A 17,853-nucleotide genomic window follows, 5' to 3' on the forward strand; every position below is an offset into this window, starting at 1 on the left:
AAATGTTTTTAATACAGGCAATCAGTGAGTACTGCAATTAGGAGAGCCTAATTGCCATCGGCATTCTTTCTCTTCTCTCAGAAACCACCATTGGAACAGTCACAAATAAACCTTAATGAAGACCAAAGATCTTTCTCCAGTCGAAAGCCGTTTGTAATCATGATCTGTTATTGTCAAAGCCAGCAGGCGGAGGGGACCTTGCAAGGGCTGTTACATATTCAGCGGCCGGAGGAGCAGAGAGAGGTGTGACTGGGGTCTGGGAGGACTTGAGCAAGGGTGGCTTAGGGCTGGGGGTCTGTGGTCCAGGCAGGCACCCCAGACGGCTTGGATTCCATCTCGGTATTGTTGCTCTTTGATGTATTTATTTGTCTGATAAGTCTCTTGAGTCCCTCTTTTAAAAAAATTCTCAAGATGCAGCACGTGAATGGGAAAGCGTACGTGCCATAAGATTTGATGAGCTTTTAAATATATATATAGACCCCATGTAACCACCACTCGGATCAAGATTTAGAACATTTCCTGGGGCGCCTGGGTGACACAGCGGTTAAGCGTCTGCCTTCGGCTCAGGGCGTGATCCCGCCGTTATGGGATCGAGCCCCATCAGGCTCCTCTGCTATGAGCCTGTTTCTTCCTCTCCCACTCCCCCTGCTTGTGTTCCCTCTCTCTCTGGCTGTTTCTATCTCTGTCAAATAAATAAATAAAATCTTAAAAAAAAAAGAAAGATTTAGAACATTTCCAACATCCTGGGAGGCTCCCTCCTGCCTTTCTCGGGATTATCTGTCAGGGTGAAATCAGAAAAGCAGAACCTCAGTGAGGGTTAGCTTATCAGAAACGATAAGAATTTNTTAGAACATTTCCAACATCCTGGGAGGCTCCCTCCTGCCTTTCTCGGGATTATCTGTCAGGGTGAAATCAGAAAAGCAGAACCTCAGTGAGGGTTAGCTTATCAGAAACGATAAGAATTTGACCTTACCAACCACGGGACCATCTGGGGAAAATAAAAGTCCAAAAGAGGGTGTCAGGAAATCCGAGAAAGGGCACTCGCTGGAAGCATGGGCAGCATGGGCAGAGGTGCGCGAGTCAGAGCTTGCAGAGAAGCCTGGAAGCCAGTCCTGTCCAGCTGGAGGAGTAAGACCCTCGAGAGCCTGGTGCAGAAACCCATGGAAGGCTGTAGGCACATTGGAGCTTCTGCCTCTGTGAATTCACATGGAAGCATCCGATGGTGGATCAGGTCCCTGTGGGTCAGCAGAAGGACGAGACGTAGCATGGGGAGAGCAGAGCTGGGGTGAGCTGGAACCTGGCAGCACCCCTGCATCTGTCTCTCACCACCTGGAACTTTCAATGGTACCCCCTCACTGCTGCCTCCCTCACCCCCACAGCTTCACTTCGGCGGCTCTAACCTGGAAGCATACAGGGAAGGCGATTCTGGGAACCCTGGCCCCTGGTCTAAGTAGGCTGACACAGCGGAACAATCCAGCACAGTGGAAAAAGGCCCGTGCCCACTCGATGTGGCTCATTGAACAGCACCTAGAACAGCACCTTCCCAGAGCTGGCACGGGGAGGAGGTCTCTGGCTGTGATGTAGGAAACAGAGGCAAAAGATAAATTATTCAATTTCCTTACTACTTGCAGCCCATTGACGAGTCCTTGAGGTGGGCAGAGTGACATTCCTCTAGGGACTCAACCGCCTGGTTGATGACACTTTGCAAAGGGCAAAAGGCAATCCTAGCCTGACCCCCACGATCCTGCGAGTCTACTTTCACCTATAAAAATTCCTTTGGAGGCTTCCTTTGTCTCTACTCCCCTCCCCCCAAGATACATGTTGGCCATCGTCCCCCAAGTATATGACCCCCGATAGACATCTGAAGGGTCTCACTGAGTAGGGCACAGGCGGGGTTAGGCGAGGAGGGATAGGTAGGGGGCTACATGATCAGGCTCACAGAAACCCCAGAAATGCTGAGGTGTAAGGAAACCAGAGATGAGGGAACACACCAGACCGCCCTGCCCTGGCCCCTAGAGGTGGGGTGTTTTTATGGCAATCATATCGTGACCAACAAAGAAGAACCAGACCCCAAAGAAGAAGTGAGCCGTTAAAGATGTGATCACCAGTCCTTACTCAAACCAAGGCGTCGCAAGAATGATAAGGTCACAAGCTCCGTGGTCAGTTCTAAATAAGATTGTCGGTGGAGGCCCACGTTGGCTCTCACCCCTGAGAGCTTTTTTTCCCTGTATCCTTGCTGCATAAAACTCTGTCTGGGTCGGATTCTCAGACGGTGACCAAGGTCACCCTGCCTTGGCATTGTGTTCACAGGAGGTGAGGGGGTGGGGGTTGGGGGGACGGGGCTGTGGTTCTCAACCTTGGCTGGATAGTGGAACCATCTGAAGCTTTACAACATGCTGATGCCTGCCCCACCCCCTAGCCACTGGCCCCGCCAGAGATTTTGATATGATTGGTCTGTGGTGCAGTCTTGGCATCGTAGGGGATTTTGGAAAAAATCTCCAGAGATGATTTGAATGGGCAGCCAAGGCTGGGGACTCCTGGGGGGGCAGGACTGCTGCTTGGCAGTCTGGCTCGTCTTCCGGGGGCATTCTGCCTTCCTGTGCAGCAGAAAGGTGAAGTGGAGCGGAGGGTGACCTCCTTGGGGTAGGTCCCCTCCATACTCACCGCTCTTTTTTCCTCCTGCACTTGATGAGGGAACAGAAGGCAAGCTGAGGACTAAGCAGAAACTGACGCCCTGCACCCCCCCCCCATGGGATGTCTGTGACATTCCTCAGGCACTCCTGGCTGCCCTCAAGGACAAAGAAATAGTTAACCTATAGAGACCACAATCCCTCAGTTTACAAAAGTCTTAGCAGTCTACAAGAACAAAGCATCTCTGTCGGTAACCTAGCTTCCAGAAGGGAATGGAGATAAAATTGAATGTCCTTGTAGTCTGCAGCCTCCAGGAAGTTCCCAACTATCTTCATGTTAATGCCTTAGGAGAGGGGTAAATGGCCTTGACTTGACAATGGCAAGGCCTCGGTATCCTGTGAGTCTTCTTTAACATATGAAAGTATTTTCTCAACCTCCCTTTTTCCTTTCCTCCCCCAACCCCATAGTATATAATCAGCCACCCCTCACAACCCGGGGCAGCAGCTCTTTCTGCCCACAGGTCCTGTCCCCGCGCTTTAATAAACCACCAATTTTGCACCAAAGACACCTCAAGAATGCTTTCTTGGTCGTCGGCTCCGGACTCCACCCCATTGAACCTCAGGAGTATCCCGTGTCCTCATCACACTCATCGCTTCCGGCTCACAGATCACCTGGCCGTAAGATCTGGAACACAGGGCAGCCAGAAACTCTCCTTAAGCCTCAAGGCCCAATGGCCGCCTTCCATCCCCTTGACCAGAGATTCCTGCACGTGCCCAAACTCTCCCCCGTGCTCCCCACTGTTGCTTGGGGGAGTCTGCAGAGTCAGAGAGAAGCTATCTGAGCACAGCTCCATTCATCGGGGGCAGAATTCTCAAGCTACATAAACTCCCTTGTTGTGATGTACAGCCCAGTGGCCACAGTTCACAAGACTGTTCTGTATATTTGACAGTTGCCAAGAGAGCAGATCTTAAAAGTTCTCATCACACAGACACACAGAAATGGTGACTATGTGAGGTATGGATGTGTTATGTAACCTTATTGTGGAGATCATTTCGCAATATATACGTAATATCAGATCATTACGTTGTATGCCTTACACTTACACAATGTCAATGTCGATGATAGCTCAATAAAATTGAGGGGGGAGGAAAAAAAATCCCTGGACTCTTAAATTATCCCCTTCTCTGAGGCCCACCCAAAGCCAAGTGAATCAGACTCTCAGGGAAGAGGGTCCTGGCACGGGTATTTTGTATTTTATATAATTTTGCTAATTTTATAAACACTTGTATGGAGTTGTATTACAGAGAATACGTAAATCTTTAGTGTAGGGCTCAATGAATTTTTACAGAAATATTTACCCACGTACCACCATCCTGATAAATCTATAGAACTTTCTGGGGCGCCTGGGTGTCTCAGTCGGTTAAGCCTTTGGCTCAGGTCATGATCCTGAAGAGGGAGAGCAAGGTTCGTGTCTCATGGAGTCAAAGAATAAATCTCGCGGACAAAGGAGAGTGAGTAAAGCAATAGAGTTTTATGAAGCAAGGATACAGAAGAAAAGCTCTCAGGAGTGAGGGGGTTCCCGACAGGATTGCTACTGAGGGCTTTTAAAAGGCTTGGTCTTTTATAGAAAGCTCACCAGGCAACTTCAATCTTTTTGACTTCTCTACTGGCGGCACCATTGAGTAAGGACCAGCGATAACATCTTTAATGGCTTCCTTCTTTTTAGGGTCTGGTTATTTTCTGTTGACCACAGGAGCCTGTCATAAGTAAGACTTCCCCTTCCGACACCTAGGGCAGAATGGTCTGGAGTGTTCCCTTACCTCTGGTTTCCTTACATCTCCGCATTTTTGGGATTTCTGTGAGCCTGATCTGTCTCTCTCTACCTAGCCCCGCCCGTCCCAGGGTCCTGGGCTTGAACCCGGGCATCGGGGTCTGCTGGTCAGCGGGGAGTCTGCTTCTCCCTCTCCCTCTGCCTTTCCCCCAGTTGTGCTCTCTCTCTGCCAAATAAGTAACTTTAGTCTTTTTTTTTTTTGAAGCTGTAGAACTTTCTAGTATCAACTCCCTAAGCTCCCAGATGTCTCTCCCAGGCAGTAACTGCCCCCCCCGCCCCCCACAGGGAATCACTATTCTTACTTCTATCACCTAGATTAGTTTTTCTGCACGTGAACTTATGTAAATGAGACCATGCCATACACACACTTGTTAGGATCTAGCTTCTTTTCCCTTAATGTCGGTGAGATTCGTCTGCGTAGGGGGCAGGGGGCAGGGGGCAGCTGTAATCCACTCCATCGACTGAGCAGGTCCCAATGTTTCAATCCATTCTATTTATGATAGAAATTTGATTGTTTTCCACTTTTGGCTGCCGTAATAAAAGCTCCTGTGGTCATCTTTGTACATGTCTTTGGGTGTAACTCATTTTTTGGGTGTGTTTTTCTTTCTCGGGCCTATTGTTGCAATTGCCGGGACGCAGGGCAAGTGTACGTTTTGTGTTTACAGACAGGAAACAGGCGTGTCGTTTTCCTTTTTGAAACTCCTGAAATGGTTCTGATGTGTAGCGCAGGCTGAGAATAACATGTCTGGAGGGTTTAGAGAGAGACTTTCAGGAAAGGGGGGGCTGCACTGTAGTAAAACCCACGTCAAGAAAAGGGTCGCTGTGTCTTTAGCATAATAAGGCCGGATTTATTATTTCTCAAGTGTTAAGAAACAAAATTCAACCGAGTAGATTTGAAGCTCTAATTGGCTTTATTAAGTGATTCATGACTCGGGCAGCGGTCCTTGCAGCAAGCAGAGTGAGCTCTGAGGAGTCCTGCAAGATGGAAAATTTTTATAGGAAGAAGGGAGGGACAGGAAGTTATTAGCAAAAGAAAAGAAAGGATTGTTTCAGGCAAGGTCACCTTCCCTTAGAGGGAAGGGCAGGGGACTCATTAGGTGGGTTACCTCATTTTACTATGGAAGAAGGAGAGCCCATGTGACAGATTACCTCATTGGGGCTGATAAGAAAAATCCCAGATCGATTGGTTTTAAAATTCTGGAGACTGGATGAACCTGCAAGTAAGTCTGGGTTTGGTGTCCTGGGGGCAAGTGACTCCACCTCGACGGTGTAGCTGTCTTTCTAATACCCTCAATCCTGTCCTTAACTTCCTCCTGCTCTGAAGCCTATCTATGTCCCCAGATGTCCTTTCCTTAAAATCTGCTCTCCCTGTCCCACAAATAATCAAGTCCCAGCCCCGCCCCCCCCCAGCTGCCCCACGCTTGCACACTCTGGTGGCTGCTGTCCTCAGCTCTCTGGCTGGTGGGGAGGGATGAGCTCTAATCTTTCTTCTGGTTTCTCTGCGTGGAGAGAAGGTAGGGTCCTGGTCCCATGGGCGAGGGGTGCAAGGACAAAGGATACCCTTCTGATTCAGCTACAGCTTGCTTTCTCCTAAGGGAGCCGAAAGCACACACTACTTGCTGCCCTGAGGACTGACTTACTATCTGAAGACCACCCCCCTCCCGCCATCCCCCCCCCCCGTTTTGATAGACCTCGAAAGGCTACACAAGGAAAACGTGCCAAATAGGGGAGAGGTGTGGGCTCAAGCCAGTTCTGAGTTATTTTTGGAGAGACGTTAAGATTTATTACTGTACTGACTCCCGCCGCATGTTGTGAAATATTTAAAATCTAATACAGTCGAGGCTAACATCATTATTGAGGAGTATGAAAGTGTTAATGTTTCAGAGAACCGATGTTACCCGACCCAATATTAATCAGTAGGAAGCTTACTATTCAAACAGAATTGGAATGAACTGGGCTGCTTTAACTGTCTTTCTTTGTGTTCAGAGAGGACATTATCTTCTCCAGGGTGGAATGGCTCCATTTGCATAATGTCATTCCTTTTGTTCCTTCTGTTGTCCCAACTGATTGCTTCAGAATACTCGGACCTCTGCTACTCCTCCTATCTTTCTTGCCAATAAAGATCGGCCTCTTCGCTCTTGATCTGTAAAGCGTAGGTAAACTGAGCCCCTTCAAAGCCCGAGGCTTCCTGTGAGTCGCCCTCCGGTGGGGTGGGGATAGTAACACGTTAGACCGTGGGGTGCCCGGAGACTGGCTCGGGGTAGGGAGAGAGAAGCCGGCTCCCTGGGCTCCCTGCTGAATGGAAGTGTCTTATTACCTGATGGGAGAGGGTAGATTTGAAGAAAATGGTCAGATTTGAGTTTTAGAAATTCTCCTTCCTGAGATAGACTTGAAGCGGGGATTGCTTGTTGCCTTGCGGTTCATAAAATCCGCTAAGTTTCTGCAACTCAGCGGTTCTGCCTTCTCTAAATTGTCCTGAGACCTTAAGGGGCAAGGATATTGGAGCTGAGGATGGATAGGACTAGCATCGGTAACAAGGTAATATGTTTTCATTTCTCAAGCACTGGCTATGAGCTGGTCGTGTGTTAAATGCCACACAGGCGTCGCCTTTGGTCCTCACCTCACCCAGCGAGGTGGATTCTACTGTTAGCCCCATTTTGGAGTATGGGGAAGGAAAACCTTTTTCCTCTATCCTCTTCTGCTCTCTTCCTGGGTCATGTAAATTAAACTGACAAACGATAAGTTAACAGAAGAGGCTTATAATTTAATATTTTTTCATGTGCACCAAGATCTCACAGAAAAGGCATAAAAACTCAAAGTGGTTAGGCCTGAGAGCTTACATACCATTCTCAGAAAGAGCGATAAATTTATGGAGAAGTGACACAACAAAAAGGAAAGAGGTTTGGGCTTCAAAGGGCAATAGATGGTGAGAAACGAAATATATGGGGGAAACTAATGGGAGGTAAGGGTTATTCCCATAAGATTTGTTTATGCAGATTCAAGTTGGTACCACCTCCAGTGTGAAGACTTTTCCTTTTCCTGCTGCAGGAATGGGGAGTTGAAGACAGCTTCACAAAGGGAAATTTAGGCCCTGCCTTTAGGCAGAAAGGGGGAGGGTAGAGAGAGTTTTCTTCAATCTGCTGTTTCTTGATTGCCTTCAGCTCAAAATAATCCTTCTGTATGCTAAGGGGGTGCGGTACATTTTGAGTTGGCTTATCCTGATCCCCTCTTGCAGCTGAGTAAATAAAATATCAAGGGCAATTTGCCTAAAGTCAAAGAGCAGGGACTTGAACTGGGTCTGTTTTAAAGACAGGAAGTGGGGTTGAGGCAGCTTGGACCTCCTGAGGCTGGAGGTCAAGGTCATGCAGCTCAAAATGTCTGCTCTTCCAAGCTCTGTTAGCCCTCGGGACACTCAACACAGGAAGAAGTGGTCAGACTTCTAAAGAGATGAGCGGTAGCAGGAGAGAGAGAAAGAACTGGGAGGATGAGGACCTGTGTGAGTCAAGCCAGGAAACTTCTATCAAGGAGGCCGGGAGTCAGAGCAAAAAGGTCAGAAAGCAGAGATGAGTCAACCCCAAAGTGGGGAATAAAACCCAGGATTTATGCTTTCTAACAAGACAGTAGGGAGAGGGGAAGAGGCATGGAGGGAAGAGGATATTAAGGGTTAAAGCTATAAAGAGATTTATTGCAAGGAATTGGCAAATGTGAGGATGGGGCTGGCAGGGCAAATCAGAAATCTGCAGGGCAGGCCATTATGAGGGATAGACTAGAAACTCTTGGGCAGGGGCTGATGTTGTTGCGCAAAGGAGGGATTTTTCTTTAGAAAAGCCTCAGTTCGGGGACGCCTGGGTGGCTTAGTTAAGTGGTTGGCTCTTTGATTTCAGCTCGGGTCATGATCTCTCAGTCCTGGGATCAAGCCCTACTTGGGGCTCCATACCCAGCGTGGGGTCAGCTTGAGATTCTCTCTCTCCCTCACCCTCTGCCCCTCCCCTCACCTCCAATAAAAACCAAATAAAGTCTTAAAAATAAAAAAAAAATAAAAAAATAAAAGCTTCGGTTCTGATCTTAAGGCCCTTCAACTGATTGTATCAGGCCCATCCAGATGCTTGCTAATAAGCCACTTAAAGTCAAGTGATTATATACGTTAATCACATGGCAAAATTTCTTCAGAGCACCACCTGCATTAGTGTTGGATGGAATAACTGGGTTATTCACATAAAACTGACCATCACAGCGCTCAGTAAACTCTTGCTGAATTAATAAGCAACGATAAGCTAGTATTGATTGGGCAGTTAATAGATACCAGGCACTGTCCTAAGAACTTTGTATGTATTAACTTTCTTCCCTTCCCAGCACACTTATAAAGTCAGCATTATGTTCCCTTGTGTCCCACGTCAGTGCCGTTTCTCAATCTGTGTTTGTTCTTTCTCTAGAGATGTGGTAGGTTTCACTTTGCTGTCCTCCTTCAAATTCAGTAGGGCCATGTGACTCATTTTGTTCAAGGGATTATGAGCAGGAATGATGTGTTTCGTTTCCAGGCAGGCACATTTAAGAGCCAGCTTCTCACCTCTCTTCCTTTTCATCCTATCCCTTTGACCAGCAACGTCCAGATGGTGGAGCCTCTACCAGCTTGGGTCTCCCGGAGCGGGCAGTGTGAGCGGAGCCCCCGCTGACCGCGTTGGACACATAGCCTGTGTTTTAAGCTACCGATATCTTGGGGTTGTTTGTTTCCACCTCATAACGTAATCTATCCCGATGATCTCGTTTTGCAGAAGGGGAAACTGAGGCACAGGGCAATGAAGTAACTCGTCCAAAGTCACACAACTAGGAGTCAGGACTCAAACTCAACCATCTATGAGTCCTTACTGTCTAGAACCCTAGAATGACTCAGATTGCCATTTTTCCCCCCTAAAACTTGATTCTTCAGCTTTCCCTTTGGGAGAGACTTTTCCTTCCCCTTCCCCCACCCCAGACATTTGGCAACAGTCTGGAGACATTTTTGGCTGTCACCACTTGGGGGGGGCGGGGGAGGGGGATTTGTGCTGCTGGCATCTGGTGGGTAGAAGCCAAGGCTGCTGCTAAACAGACTTTGCCCATGACAGTCGTGTCCCCCCCCAACCAAAGACAGCCCCAAACGTCAACAGCACAGCTGGAACAAAGCCCTGATTTCCCTCTTGAAATGCCTCTGTTGCTTAAGTTAACCACACTTGGCTTCTCTTGCTTGCAACCAGAGCCTCGGTTGGGTTTTCATGAGCTAGTTAATTAATTAATCGCAAACAGTGGGGTGTCAGTGCTGGGGTTGGTCTTATTTGACATTTGCTTAACTGATCTGGAGGAGTGAGGGTGTGAGCCCCACTTTCCCTGGTGACACTTGGCTGTGCCAGGTGGTGAAACGCCGAGCCACTGGTGATAGCTGCAGGCAGATCTCACCAGGCTGTGCGAGTGGGCAGAGGAATTGCCAAGGACGAGCTTCAGTGTGGGCAGGCGCAAGGTGCCGCGTCTGGCAAAAAATAATCCGAGCTATACTTAGAGGTTGGAAGAGGATGGAACAGGATAGAAGAAAACAGATGCAAATGGAAAAGACTTCAGGAAGTGATTCCCAAGCCCGATTCTCAGACTCACCTGGGCTCTAGACAACAAGACCAATGCTCAGGCCCTCGGCCCAGGATATGCTCGATCCGAGGTCTGGGCCGTACCTGCTTTTTATCTTCTGCAAGAAGACAGACCCAATTTCCCCAGATTTTCTGATTTTCAAAAGAAGCCAAAGATACTGGCCTTTCTGCGTAAGTTCCTACTTTCCCCCTTTTTTGGTAACTTTTAATTTTGAAATAATGTCAAGCCTGTAGAAAAAAATGCCAAGAATGGCATCAAGAACGTCCATAGCCTACACCCAGATTCACCAGTTGCTACATTTGTCCCATTTGCTTTATCTTTGTAAGTTCCCAAAGTTTTGAAACGTCCTATAGATCAAGCTACACCGGAATGTGAATGGACCTTAAGTCCTTAAACTGTCAGCTGGGGACTTCTGAAGGTCAAGCTCACTTCATACCCATCCAGTAAGAATTTCTGCAGGTGGGTCTAGACATTTGTATTTTTAAAAATTTTCTCCAGATAAAGGTAATCCACAGCTAGGGCTGAGAACCGCTGGTCCTGGTCCCTCACGATGATTCCGTCCCCCTTATTGATGATGGGTATAGGTGTAGACGGACCTGTGACCTCATTTGTGTGAAAGATGAAGAGACTATGGGTCCTTGAATTTATCTTTGAGCTGCCGAGTGAACTAACCTTGGGGCCCCTTTATCTGGGGATTTCTTTTTACAGGCGATACATGTTTCTTAAGTTGTATGGTAGAGATTACTAGTCACCCACTAAAGATTCATGCATACCTTAGATTATGTACGGTTATTACCCGAGAGGGTAGAAGCCATGGTGCAGGTGGGCCCAAGATGGGCCACTTCGGAATGAAGACTATTTTGAATTAAAAAGCAATCAGAACTCAGAAGATTCAGGAAAAGCTCTGAGCCTCCCCCACACCTGCCTAAAAAGAATTTAGGTAGAGAAAGTGATCCAGGAGGAGAGCTATCACCATAGATAACCACATTGTGATGGGAGCTGGGTATGGTGGACAGGGAGGGATCTAGCGAGCAATCAAAGTCCTCTATGTCCCACTGCTTGAGTGACACAGAAATGTTTGTTTACCAAACACATACTCCTTTTCATTCCCCTGTGAATCACATTCCTTCCCTTTGAAGTCCCCCTTCTCCTTACTTCAGAATGGCACGTATACCTTATTTTGCCTGACTGTCTTTGGAATTTCCATGTCTGTGTGGATTCCCCATACACACTCTATTAAATTTGATTTTCTCCTGTTAATCTGTCGTATGTCAATGTGATTTCTGAGTCTGGCTAGAAGGACCTCAAAGGGGACGGGACATTCTTGCACCCCGACGGAAGAAATTCTCCAACCATGGATGACATTTTCGGCAGCCCCTTCCCCGGAATCCAGATGGACCCATGTGACTTGTTCTTACTGACGGCATGTGACATGAAATGGGTTACTTCCAGATCAGGGCGATTGAGTTTAAGTGCACGATCCTTCACCTCTTCACCCGACCCTTCATTCCATCTATAGGTAGATAACATCAGGACAACCCCAGGGCCACAAGATAAGACAGAAGCAATTTGGGTTTCCTGAGTTACAGCCTGGAGCAGAGCCATCCAGGAGAGCTGCTCAGCCAGGAAACCTGCATTGGACTTCGTGTGAGCCAGAAATTCAGGTTTGTTGGGTTAAGCCTCTGAGACCTTGGGGTTTGTTTGCTATGACAGATAACCTTGCCTATCTAAGGAATACAAGCTATTTGAGTTAGAATTGGGTGTTACTTGCAGCCCAAAGGTTATTATTATTATATAAGATTTTATTTATTTATTTGAGAGAGAGAGAATGAGAGAGAGAGTGTGGGGCGACGGTCAGAGGGAGAAGCAGACTCCCTGCTGAGCAGGGAGCCCGACGTGGGACTCGATCCCGGGACTCCAGGATCATGACCTGAGCTGAAGGCAGTTGCCTAACCAACTGAGCCATCCAGGCGCCCCTATTATTATTATTTTTAAGTAAGCTGTACCCCAATGTGGGGCTTGAACTCACGACCCCAAGATCAAGAGTATGTTCCATCAGCTGAGCCAGCCAGGCACCCCTCAGGGATTCTTATTGAAAGCATCAGAGACGGACCCATGAAGTCCAGACCACCATCTCAAAACTGGTTTTTGTTTGTCTGGTTTTGTTTTTATTTACAAAGAGGCGATCAGCATTCCACAAATTTAATCTACCATCCAAGAGTGGCTTGCTTTCAGCCTGGTGACTTGGCCTTGTCATTGCCTTATGGTGGCTTTGATTCTAGGCTGATGATTCGTTGGCTCTCAGGCACTGTCACCCGGTTTCTGGTCCCTGGTTCTTCCTCTGTCTTGGCTCTTCCCTAACCAATCTGGCTCTGAGATTCTGATTTCCCTTGTATAAACATCCTGACTAAATGCCATTCTGCTCCAGCTGTCCTGCTGTCCCTAAGAAGGACTCTCAGCCATCCCCATATGGCTGGGTGCTCTCCAGTTCTGGAAGCTTCTGGAGGCACAGGTTCTAGTCCATGCTCGTTTGGTAACTAGGACCAGACACGCACTTGAGCTTGCTCAAGGAAAAGGGGAGATTGTTGAAGGGGTGCAGAAAAAGTCTCCCAGAGGAAATGGTACAGGAAGCTCCCAGAAACCAAGGAAACCACGCTTTCCTTGTGATGTGATGGCTTTCCTTTAAACAGTTCTTCATGCATTCACATTCTCTGCTTGCTTCCTTCACACAGTGGAACATCCACCAGATGAATAGCTCCACACTTGACAAGGAGGACAACAGTGGAGAACAAGACAGTCAGGTATGCTCCTTTCATGGAACTTACCTTCTAGTCAGTAAACAAATACACACAAAATATTGCAGACTTTTGAACTATCAAGGGAATAAGTATGGACTATACCAAAGAAAAACAGCAGATCTCCTACTGAGAATTGGTGAAGGAAGAGGTGACTTGTCAGAGAAAGGGCCAGCCATATAAAGAGACAGAAGAGATTTCGAGCAATGAGAACAGCAGGTGCAAAGGCCCTGAGGCAGATATATGTTTGGCTGGATCAAGGAATTGAAAAGAGAGGACGCATGACTGGAGGGTAGGCAGCAAGGTGAAAAGTGACAGAATAAAGTTAGACACATTAGCATGGTCTCGATAATGCAAGACCTCAGAGACCATAGCAAAAATTTGGATTTTATTTACATACACTGGGAAGCCTTGGCAGGGGTGTCCTCTTTTTACCTTGCATTTGGCCCATTGTTGCTGCCCCGCTCCCAAGGCTTCCTTATACCTTTTCTGTTCTGCTCCCTCCAGCCAACTAGCGATTGCTTTCTGTGTTTCTTAGAATTCCCAGCAGAGATCATCTGATTGGCTCAGTTTACCTTTTAAGGTCAAGTCACAAAGCCCAGGCCACTGGCTACCCTATGAATAGATTGGTTAGCTGTGTGGGATGGGGCACCTGGGTGGTTCAGTGGGTTAAGCGCCCAACTCTTGGTTTCTGCTCAGGTCATGATCTCAGGGTCATGAGATTGAGGCCTTGCATCGGGCTCCACTCTAAGCACAGAGTCTGCTTGAGATTCTCTCTCCTCTGCCCCTTCCCCCCTCTAAAGTAAATAAATAAATCTTAAAAAAAGAAAAAAAAGGATCGGCTAGCCACAGATCAAGTGTAGTCTGTGATCCAGCCAGCTGTGCTCCGGGGCAAGTTCATGCCCAATTTGTGGTCATGTCCACACATTAGAGACTGTGGACAAAGCAGGCAATGATACAAACTCTTAGAGGAGTATTTCTAAAGATACGATTTAGGAAACTAGGACACCTAACATGAAACTTCTGAAAATACACGTTAGATTGTATCTAATGTACTTAGGGTTCAAATTCAAAATCCCTAACATGCCTGTAATGCTATGTCCTCTGGATCCAGCTTTCCCTTAAGATTCAGCTGATGCTAATTTCCCTCTCACTCTGAGCTCCAGCTTTGCTGGCTTTTATTCGGGGGAGGAGGTGGAGGGTCTCTCCAGCCTCAGGGCCTTTGCATATGCTCCTCTTGTCCCCTGCACACAGCCATCTTTTTACTTGGCTCATTCTAATGCTTCCTTTAGGTCTGATTATAAATGCCATTGCCTCTTCCTTGAGCCTCCATCAAAATTAGAGCCCCTGTTTATATTCCTGGGCGAACAGAGCTGCATCTGGGGGAGAAGATGAGGGTCTCGGTAATGGAGCAAGACATTTGAGAAGCGTGACGGGCACAACCTAGGGAGTGGCTCTTTCGTATGCTTGGGAGCAGGGCAGACACGGGGTTGAGTATCTGCTTTTCTATCTCTTGGCAAGTTTCAACATCTATCCAGGAGGTTTAACGATAGTGCCTACCTCAAAAGTGAGGATTAGATGAGACAATATAGTGAAGTTCACAGCATGCAGAGTGGGGGCGCAGTGACCATGAATACTCTTCACAGGGATTTGAATGACAAGGGTTGGCCGGGGTCCTGGCTGCAAACTGTGAGTGATGATAATATTTATACAATGCCAGCCAGCTAGGATCCAGCTGAGCAGGCTTCAAGCAGAAAAGCTCTCTGAGGCCGCACGTGCCCAAGCCTTGCCGGGAGCAGACCTAGATGGTGTGGGATGCAGGAGGGGTGGGTGCCTACTTCTCTCCTCCTGCTATCTGGCCTTGTGTACTTTGTCCAGAGCAGACATCCGCCTAGTGAAGTTCCTGGGATGTTTCTCTCCATCCCCATCAGCTTCCCCATATGCTTTGTTTTGTTTTTAAGATTTTATTTATTCATTTATTTGACAGAGAGAGAGAGAGAGAACAAGCAGGGGGAGTGGCAGGCAGAGGGAGAAGCAGGCTCCCCTCTGAGCAAGGAGCCCGATGCAGGACTTGATCCCAGGACCCTGGGACCATGACCTGAGCCGAAGGCAGACACCCAGGGCTGCAGGTTGCCATTTGTTCTGCTTCACAGGATTCATTACCTCCTTCCTCCATCTCTCAGATCCTTCCCTCTCCAAGGGTGCCTGGAGCCCCGATTCCCAAAGCGAGGGATGAGACAGTGGGACCTGATCCCACAGTGAGGCAGGTGCCCCCCTCCCAGTGCTCCTTGGCTCCTTCTGCTTAACCTGAGGGGAGCGTCTTCTCTGGTGCGAGAATATCTTGAATATCTTCCTAAGGCTTTGGTTGTATCCTTTTTACAAAGATAGGCGGCAGTGAGAAGATGGCATGATTGTTTTGTTTTTATTGTATTTATTTTCCTGGTTGCCGCTTGCTCATGGCAAATGACTCCAGCTTTCCTTTTCAAGTAGTGACAGAATGTTCACTACCAAATACATTTATTGAAGTAAAAAGCGAGTCGGTTTAAATAAAAACATTAGACAGCTAATTGTCGCTGTGGCATGTGCCTAGGAAAAACTTCACAGGGGTCGTAGTACCCTGATGACAGGTCCGGAAAATGGTGGAAGATCAAGTCACTCAAATTCAGGAGCCGAGGTGGGGTATCCATGCTAGTTCTGCTCAGTAGCACCTAGACACTTTCTTTGAGCCCCTTTACTCGCTTGACGAAATGGGAAGAGTAATTCCTACTACACGCAGGGCTGTTTTAAGGGTTTAAGGAGAGCGTTTGATGTATGTGCGTGTGATTTGCGCGCAGTGACTCTTAAGTGTTAAACGAAACGAATTGGGGAGAGTCTGGGCTCGGCAGTCAAAGTGACCCCGTGGGTGCGGGCAGGTGCCTCCCTCCCCCGGGGCTCCTGGCCCCCCAGTGGGGGTGAAGTCTGGGCGAGTCAAGTAACCTCTCTTTCTTGGAAACTAGGGGCTATCACTGAGAGGATGTGTGCAGTGCTAGAACTCAGCCCAGCACCCGGCAGCGCAAGGAAACTGTAAGATCTCAGGACCCTGCCTGTGCCCATTACAGGAACCCAAGCCTTAGGTGGGACAGCTCTCTGGAAGTGGGAAGAGGCCAGGTGTGGACCAAACACAATCCAGGAAGTCAGCGATGGCAGAGGTGACATTGATCTCATGCTTTTTGGTATGGAGTATTCAAAATATTCAGATGTCCTTCCACTCTCTTCCCCCAGTGCCCTCAGAGCCCTTCCTCCCCCGCCCCCCACAAATAGAACTGTTCCCATTTGGCTTCTGTCTTCCTGCAATAATGCTTGCTGTAGACTGTCCCCACCCCCCCCCCCCANCCCCCCCCAAATTTATATGTTGAAGCCCTAACCCTCCTTGTGTTGTTATTTGCAGATGAGGCCCTTGGGAGGTAATGAGGGGTAGAGGAGGCCATGAGGGTGGGGCCCCTGTGCTGGGATTAGTGGCTTCCTGAGAAGAGGGACAGGCAGAGACAGAGAGACAGAGACAGAGCGGGAGTGCCACTCTCCACTGGGCGTGTGGAGACACAGTGAGAAGGCGGCCCTCTGCAAACCGGGAGAAGCCCCCCCCGCCCCGCCACCGCACGGGCTGCTCTTCAGAGGCGGGCTCGAGCTGTGGCAGGTGGAGCCAGGCAGAAGGGCCCACGGCGAACACCAGGCTGACAGCAAACAGGCTCGTTAAGCCATAGACCCTGACCGACCCACGGACTGCTTACAGCCAACCTAAGATTTCCAAGGAAAGGAAAATTCCATCCACCCCATACTCCTTTGCTCTACCCTATATCTGTGGCCCCTCACCCCTGCCACGTGGCAGGCAGTCTCACCTCTGCTGTCCTGCCCGCCGCTCCCTTGCAGTGTGTCCGATAAGCCCTCGTGTTCCGCCGCGGGTGAATTCTTGCCTGGCCTGTGCCACCAACCCCCCCTCAATCCGGACGCCCCACACTCACCGAGAACCAAATCTGAAGGTGCCCTCCCCGAGCCTGGACTTCCCAGCCTCCAGAACCGTGAGAAAGAAATGTCCGTGGTGTCAGCCCCCGTCTATGGTGTTTTTGTCCTAGCAGCCGGAGCGACTCAGCCAATGCTCACACCTGCTTAGAATGCATCACAACCTAAAACTACGTGTATCGATTAGTCACAACGTGCTACTCATTTTGCACGTGGCGTTTTATTTGAGCCTCACAGCTTTGTGGAGGACGGTGCTATTCCATGTTCCATTTGACAGATGAGAGGACTGAGGCTTGAAGGTGAGGTGGACTTGCCCCAGGTCCTAGAGCTCCTGGGTGCCAGAGCCAGATTTTTTTTTTTTTTAAACACATGCTTGCCCCCAGCTGGCCTTCAGGGACTCAGGTGAGGGACACGCTGACTCTGACATTGGCGGGAGCACCTTGCTGGTCTCAAGGGGTGACAGGGTCGCAGGGAACCTTCCTGGAAGTTTGATGAGCAAACCTCAGCTTCCGGCACACAGGTAAGCCAGTCCCGTGGCAGGCAGCGAGCATGTGCAGGAAGTATCCAGAAGAAACAAAACACCCCCAGCTTGGTTGGTTACAACAAGGCAAAACCTTTAATAACATGGGTGCTTATTACATTAGCTGCTTTGGGGCGCTGACATCTTTGATTTCTGGTCATGTTTTTCTAACACGTAAAGGTGAATGCCTCCCTCGGGGCCACCTGGGCAGTTGGCATCCCGAGGATTTGTGTGAGTGGGCAACGGGGACAATTGCACGCGCCTGGGGAATCAGGGATCCCCCTCCCCCCCAGCCACCACCCGTGACTTTGAGTAAAGTCCTCTTCCAAGGAGGGAAGAATGTGCAGGTCCTTCCAGTAAAGAAGGAAGAGAGGAAAACATCTGGCACAGATACACAGAGAAATGACATCATGGGATTGGCTTGAAAAGTTGGGGAGGAACCGGGGGTGGGAGTAGGGGGGGTGGGA

General features: G+C 48.7%; 1 long non-coding RNA gene across 9 annotated transcripts in view; it reads left to right on the forward strand.

The window, feature by feature from the left end:
• The first annotated feature begins 5,178 nt into the window (after positions 1–5,178).
• Positions 5,179–17,853, forward strand: part of LOC105240819 — a 31,627-nt gene continuing 18,952 nt past the window's right edge. For 3 of the 9 annotated variants that reach the window (XR_004628455.1, XR_004628456.1, XR_004628452.1), the window contains exons 1-4: positions 5,179–5,682; positions 11,595–11,739; positions 12,808–12,876; positions 15,867–16,082. This is a non-coding gene — a long non-coding RNA (uncharacterized LOC105240819). Of the gene's footprint in view, positions 5,683–11,594; positions 11,740–12,807; positions 12,877–15,866; positions 16,236–16,776; positions 17,166–17,249; positions 17,387–17,853 lie in introns of those variants that run through there. The other 6 variants (XR_004628451.1, XR_004628453.1, XR_004628457.1 and 3 more) reach the window with 6 other exon arrangements.

Source organism: Ailuropoda melanoleuca, chromosome 10, assembly GCF_002007445.2.
Source record: "Ailuropoda melanoleuca isolate Jingjing chromosome 10, ASM200744v2, whole genome shotgun sequence".
NCBI lineage: Eukaryota > Metazoa > Chordata > Mammalia > Carnivora > Ursidae > Ailuropoda > Ailuropoda melanoleuca.